Here is a 7,208-nt window from a genome sequence, read left to right as displayed (position 1 = left end):
GGCGGGGCTCGGGCTGGCTCAAGCCGTCCCTAGCAGGAGGGGGCGGGGCCAGCGGGATCTCCAGGGCGAGGGGCGCACGCGGGTGAGCGCCTCCTCCTCCTCGCGACACGTGCTGGGCCCCAGGATCCTCTGTCCAAGTGGGCGAGGTACAGCTGCCATGGAAAGGGTCTGAGTGAAGGCCCACAGGGTGAGTAAGGCAGACAAGGAGTGTAGAGAAGTCGTTCATACCCACTCCAGTAGCGATCTGAAGTTCATTAGCTTTATTCTGATTCTAAGGTTTGGCCACACACCTGTGTCTCAGGTCTGGGCTGTGGCTTCCTGCCCGGATGACCGAAGTATGCAGAAGCGAAAGACACGGACGTCTTGTGATCATAGGTAGTATCTGTAACTGTCTGCTGCCCATTGCATGTTCCCTTTGCCTTCAGCAGCATCTCAACTGCTCAGGTTCCTTACTGGTGGGTTGACCCAAACCATCATTCCTGAAGAGTCTGGATCATTAAAAGTCCTGCCCGAATTGGGCTGTTGTAGCACACTCCTCCTTGTCCTTGTCCTGCAGCGGCAATCCATCCCCCCCCCCCCCCCCCCAGTCAGGACCAGTTACCCCAGCCAGAAACCCTTTCTTTATTGTTTCAGTGGCTTGAGGAGTCAAAAGTGGCCAGGTGACAGTATTGACTTCCAGTTGAATGGAATCATTGTTGTATCACATGGTAGAAGCATTCCTCCCTTTGGAACTAAGATCTCTAGATAAGCAGAGCCTAAAGTCACAGGGACAGGAAGCAGCATTTTTGCCAGTCCCTCAGGACAGATAATAGTGAGCGGAGCCACTCCCACCCCAGCCCTTGGTAACTGGCCCTGCAAGTCCCAGCTGTGGGAGAAAGGGAACCTGTATTGGATACAGACTTAGAGCATATATCACATCCTGGAGGACATTGCCCCAACACACAAGATGTTGCCATCTTCCTAGCACCATAATCAAGTCTTCAAAAAGTCATTTCACTGAGAGGATTTCCCTTCACCACTGTCCACTTTCAGGTGGTGCCTACATATCCAGCAGAGCCCAAGAATTTTCTTCTTCAGGCAGCTGGTCGTGGTAACTTCCCATTGAGCTGTGGGTGGGGTTGAGAGAGAGGAGACAGTGTAGCGGGAGTAGAGGCCATGGTCGTGAGGAAGTCGCACAGTTCCTTGTGCTGTCAGGATCAGCTTGAGCCCCAGTCCATGTCTCCCACTCCCAGGTGATGGTGGCGTACTGCTGTGCACCCAGCTCCATGGCCTGGTGGAGCAGACATGTTCGTGATGGAGAGACAGCTCAGGTCACCTGGGAACTTGCTGGCCCATGGTCAAGCATTCAAGTTTGGGTTACTTTGTTTCTAACTTTTTATTTTGAAATAGTTATAGATTCATAGCAAATTGCTATAAAAATAGCACAGAAAGGTCCCATGTATCCTTCACCCAGTTGTCCCAAGGGTGACATCTTCTATGACAATAATACACACCAAAATGAGGGGATTGACATTGGTACAGTCCAGTTTATTTAGATTTTATCTGTTTTACATGCATTCTTGTGTATGCGTACTTCCGTAGTTTTATCACGTGCACATTCTGTAACGGCCACCATCAAGATACACAGCTACTCTATCATCACAAACACCCCCGCTGCTTTCCCTTTATGGTCACATTCTTCCTTCTTCTCTCTGTTCCCCCTCTGTCCCTAACCCTTGGCAATCACTAATCTGTTCTCCGTCTCTACAGCTTTGCCTCTTTTTGCCATGTTGTGTAAATGGAATTATACAGTGTGTGTGACCTTTGGAGACAGGCTTTTTCACTCATCATAATGCCCTTGGTGTCCGTCCAAATTGTTGGTGCATCAGTAGTTTCTTCCTTTTTGTTTAAGCACTCACCCAGTGGAGGATAGTTTGTCTCCAATATTTGGCTATTTCAAACAAAGCTGTTATGAACGTTCATGTACATTTTTTGACATTAAAAACATTTTAATTGTGATAAAATGCACATAACATAAAATGTACCATCTTGGGCGGCCGAATGGCTCAGTTGGTTAGAGCGTGAGCTCTAAACAACAGGGTTGCCAGTTTGATTCCCACATGGGCCAGTGAGCTGGACCCTCCACAACTAGATTGAAGACAATGGACTGCCGCTGAGCTGCTGGAGGGGTGGCCGGATGGCTCAGTTGGTTAGAGCGCGAGTTCTCAACAACAAGGTTGCCGGTTCAGTTCCCGCATAGGATGGTGGACTGTGCCCCCTGCAACTAGATTGAAAACGGCGACTGGACTTGGAGCTGAGATGCACCCTCCACAACTAGATTGAAAGACAATAACCTGACTTGGAGCACACTATTCCCCAATAAAAAAAAATTTAAGAAAATACTTATAAAAAAATGTACCATCTTATCCACTTTTAAGTGTATAGTTCAGAGGCATTAAGCACATTCATGTAATTGTGTACAGGCATCTTTTTGAGTCCCTGCTTTCAATAGTTTGGGGTATATATCTTGTGTGCACATATGCTTTCATTTTTCTGGTATGAAGGCCAGGTAGTGAGATGGCTAGACTGTATGTTTGGTTTTTTAGGAAACTGGCAAACTCTTTTCCGAAGAGGCCATACCGTTTCATTCCCACCAGCAAATTCCTCACGGGTCTTTGGACACCTTCAGGTGGATTTTGTCCAGCTCCCAGCTTTCATGAGGTTTGAATACGTTTTAGTTATTATATGTCCATTTTCAGCATTCCATTGCTGAAAAGCAGTGAGATTTGGTTCCTTTGCATTCTCACTAGCATTCATTTGGCATTGTCACTAAATAAATGTTTTCAGCTGTTTTAATAGTTTTCATCATGCTTTCAATCTACCTTCCCCCACTAGCTTATGATGGGAACTTCTTTTCACATGCCTGTTTGCCGTCTGTGTGTCCTCTTTGGTGAAATGGCTGCTCACTCTCTAGTTGGATTGGTTTCTTTTACCATTGCTTTGAGAGTTCTTTATATAGTCTAAATGTGAGTACATTTTCAAATAGGTTGTTTGCAGAAATTTCCTCCCAGTCTGTAGCTTGTTTTAATAGGTTATTTTCACTAAGCAAAAGTTTTTTATTTTAATGAAGTCTAACTTATTGATTATTTTCTTTTATGGATCATGTATAGAATTATTATTGATTTTTGTATATTGATCTGATTATATCCAGAAACTTTGCTGAACTCATTTATCCTAATAGGTTTTCAGTGTATTTCTTAGGATTTTCTAGATATAAGATCGTGTCGTCTGTGAAAAGAGGTAGTTTTACACTTTCAGCCAGCTAATTAACATCTTAGGCTATTCTGTTACTCTCTCCCTCTCACGTTTCTACTCACTGATGCAGCGTCCTGAATCCTGCCACATGCCTGCTCCTGACAGAAGGAGAACCTCAGGTTGTTTTACCTCAGTCAGGGAACTTTCTGTACCAAGCTCAGATTTATTAGAGACGCCAATGCATAGCTCTGAGCTAAAATTTTTTGTTGATGAATCGTATCTCAAAAATGAAACTGGAGGGTATAGAGCCGACTATGCTATCACTAATGTAAGTTCTCTTTAGAATATAGGCCTCTAGCTGAGGTACAATCAGCCCAGATGGCAGAACTTACTGGTCTTATACATATAGTTAATCAACTAACCAAAGACCAGAGAATAAGCACGTACAAAGACAGCAGCTATGCTTGAGATCAGTACATGACTTCGAGATGCTTTGAAAACAAAGTTTTCCTAACCTCTGCTAGATTCCCCACCAAAAACGCTTGGCACTGCAAGCTAAGGATCGCATAGATTCACTCTACTTCCTAGAGAGGTGGCTATATAAGGGCGAAGGTTCATGCAAGAGACAAGATGGAAGTGAAGGAAATGCTCTAGCAGATACGTATGCCAATCAAGCAGCCTTATGAACCAAAGTGAGGTTCCAAACTGGAGGAACTCAAAGAGACCATCGTAAAGTATCAGTGGTTATCCCGATTCTGAGAAAGAAAAATGCTGGCAGTTGGACCTGTCACTCAGGTCATCGCTGGTGCTCCCAAGATGGCCGCTTGGTGGCGCCAGATTATTTCAAATGGATATTAGCTACATTTTCTGTGAAATTACCCATCATGGTCAAATTGGTTACTATCTTAAAGTTACATTGGTAAATAAATTTTAAAAAGACAGATTTTTAACACACTGTTTCAGGTCCTGGGTCACCTGTAAACATAATCCTGGAAAAAATTGTAAAGGTGGGACGTGGCCAGGAACCAAAGCCTCAGGAGTCTGGAGACCTTGGTGGATTTTGTTCAGCTCCTAGCCTTCATGAGGTTTGAATATATCTTAGTTATTATCTCTATTTTCAGGACATGTTGAAGCATTTCGTTGCTGAAAAGCTATAGTCCTTACAGTCATTGAAAGCTGCGTGATTTTGTGTGTCTAACGTGGGGCACACACTTTACAGGAACCGTTATGACTGAACTCCATAAGGCATTACCCCTTACTCAAAAACTATGTTTCTCTCACCCACAATATTCTGGAAAGATTGAAAGAACCAATGGCTTCCTTAACTTAAAATCAGCAGAACTTTCAGAAACCCTTTAGCTCCCTGGCCAAAGTTTCTCCCAGAAGCCCTTATGGCCACTCCCTTGAGGATACATCAGTTATTCCCCTAAGGACTGATAACTGGAAGGCCCATTTATTTAGAGATGTATTTCACTTGCAATACTAGACTCTACCCTCCTGCATGCAGGCATGCAAAGTATTGCCAGGGATTCATGTACTACACCCAGGGCTGTCATCAACAGGTGAAGGCCCCTGGCCCCCAGCATCTTCCTAGGTAGCCTCTCTATGATCTTCAACCATGAGATTTTGTCTATGGGGAGAGACATCAGAGAAAACCGGTCTTGAACCTCACTATGTAGGACCTTGTCAGGTACTGTTAACAGCAAATCCAGCAGTGAGATGCCAGGCAGTCAGCTCCTCAGTGCATATGTCACAACTGAGGTTCAGAATTGACACAACTGGAAGCCTTCACCAATAGAGTACTTTTCACACCAAGGATCCTCCACGATACTCAGGAAGCAGCTGACCTTCGGACATAAACGCTGACCAAAGACCTTTGGAACCAATAGATGACCTCAGGTAATAGATAGCTTCTGCCCACGACGTCAGACCAAGAACTGTGTCAGAGTCCCGTTTTGTGTTTTCATCTCCTTGCTTAGAGCTGCCCTTCTCATTTCTATGGATCCCTGGTTGTCACCCACCCATAATGGCCCCTTTTTTCTTTATTATAATTGTTAGGTCAGAACATATTCTAATGCCATTCTTAAAGTATCCCAAACAGTAGCCACTACTCTCAGGCTGCCAGATATGCCGCCCATTGCCAGATCACCATGATAAATACATATGCACAGTTCTGGTCTCATCAAATGATCCTATGTGAAATTATAGCCAATTATTTTTCCATTTGCATCTACAGTCACAAATGACCTTAAGTCAACCTTGGTTTTGCTACTGTCCCTCTCTCCCAGAAAAAGAGTCAATTATTACAATCTATTAATCAGACCCCAGGTAATTCTAAATTTGAATTCAATAATTCTCAGGGTAATGGGTCACTTACACCTGAAAGAAACTAGTAGGGACCCAAATATGTCACACAGCTAATGTAAGGCTGTGGTTCCAATCTCATGTCATGAACAACTCCTCCCCTGGATCTCTATGTGCCCTACTGGATTCTACTTCCTTTGCTGCCACGTCAACTGGTCGCATTTTGCTCAGACTAAAACCTCATGCAGTTTAGGAATAGTATTCAAAGACTTGTCTATACCTAACTCTTAAGTCACCAGGGCCGGAAATTCCATCTCAGGCAGGATCTCCAAAGTGAGGTCAGCCTTGATTGTTCAGGCACCCTACCTGGGGAATTGCCGACTCACTGTTTATGTGAACTTCAGAGCAGTAGTTCCAATGCTGGGAAATAAAAAGACTATAAGAGGCTTCCTAGATAGGCTTCACTGCCTCTGGCAAAAGTTATCAATGACAACACCCCTTCCCTCGATGGAAGAGCTGCACATTTGCCTCAGTTCACTGGCACAAGCAGTTGTGGGCAACTGTGTGAACTTCTTATTGACTGATCTCAGTGGCGTCTGGGCCATTGCTGTTACTTTCTGCAGTACGCGGATCAATGGGACAGGCATGGTGGGACAGGCTCTACATCGCCTTCGAAAGAACACTGCTTGGCTCAGTGCCTCTGCACAACTGCTATCTCATCAGATGGCACAACAAGACCCAGAAGATCTCATGGTACAGTTTCCTGTGGGACAACTGAACAATCTTCGAGTAGCGAAGACCTGGATCTCCAGTGTCTCTAATTGGTCAGCTTCTGTCAAGCAAGAGGATGGCCAAAAGGGGGAACTAAGGGACTTGATGTACCTGTGGACAATGGATACACCACAGATGACAATAGACTTCTGACCCGCACCTTTGCAGCAGCCAGCCTGGAAGCCAGGCCACAGCCTCTGCGGCAGTCAGCTCAGAACAGCCAGAACTTGGTCAATGATGGCTAGTTCCCCTATTGCCTCTACTTCCAACTTAGGACCAACCATAGAAAGCCAGATATGCTTCCAAACCAATCACATAAGATGTCCTGCTTCCTCCATCTTTCCCATGCCAACAAGCTGAATCAGGGCATATGTGAAGCTTCCCTTTTTTGTTTGTTTTTTTCTCTCATTATAAGGCTCTCTTACTCCCTGTATTCCTTTGGGTCTCTGCCAAATGCAGGTGAGAGTGGCTGGTCCTTTGCTATAGCAAGCTCTGTTTGTTCTCATTTGGGTGGTCTTCATTTATTTCCACAAGTGCAAAGCCCTTCATCTTGCAGAGGAGAAGACAGACCCAGACAGTATCGTGGATGTGACCTTGTTCCCAAATGGCTTTGGAGTATTTGGGTCCTGAGGCAGATTCTTGGTCGTCTGTCAATACCTGTCCTCCTTTTCTTCCTCAGTAATAGAATCCCCAAATTTTATCTGGGCGCATTGCTGCCTGGGCTAGACTTCCATTTCCGGCCTCCTTAGCCATCATCCATGGGTCTGGGTCTAAGTTGTTGCCAGTGGTCTGTAAATGCAAGTGGTTTATTGCAGTTATTTGTTGAGTAATGTCTAAAGCACGATCTTAATGTTTATGAATTGTTCATTTGAATAACAACTGAAGCATTTTCACATTGA

General features: G+C 44.7%; 1 long non-coding RNA gene across 2 annotated transcripts; it reads left to right on the top strand.

The window, feature by feature from the left end:
- Positions 1-32: 32 nt before the first annotated feature.
- Positions 33-7,208, top strand: LOC109444467 (uncharacterized). 2 transcript variants are annotated; one of them, XR_012496468.2, is made up of 3 exons: positions 33-187; positions 277-375; positions 2,586-7,208. It is a non-coding gene; the product is annotated as an uncharacterized LOC109444467 (long non-coding RNA). The 2 variants fall into 2 exon arrangements; XR_002136865.3 differs by lacking the exon at positions 2,586-7,208 and having other exon boundaries at positions 34-187; positions 277-532.

Source organism: Rhinolophus sinicus, chromosome 2 (genome assembly GCF_057876585.1).
Source record: "Rhinolophus sinicus isolate RSI-liver-muscle chromosome 2, RSI-T2T, whole genome shotgun sequence".
In the NCBI taxonomy this organism is placed as follows: domain Eukaryota; kingdom Metazoa; phylum Chordata; class Mammalia; order Chiroptera; family Rhinolophidae; genus Rhinolophus; species Rhinolophus sinicus.
Note: the sequence above shows the minus strand (reverse complement) of the source record. Positions and strands in the feature narration are given on the sequence as shown.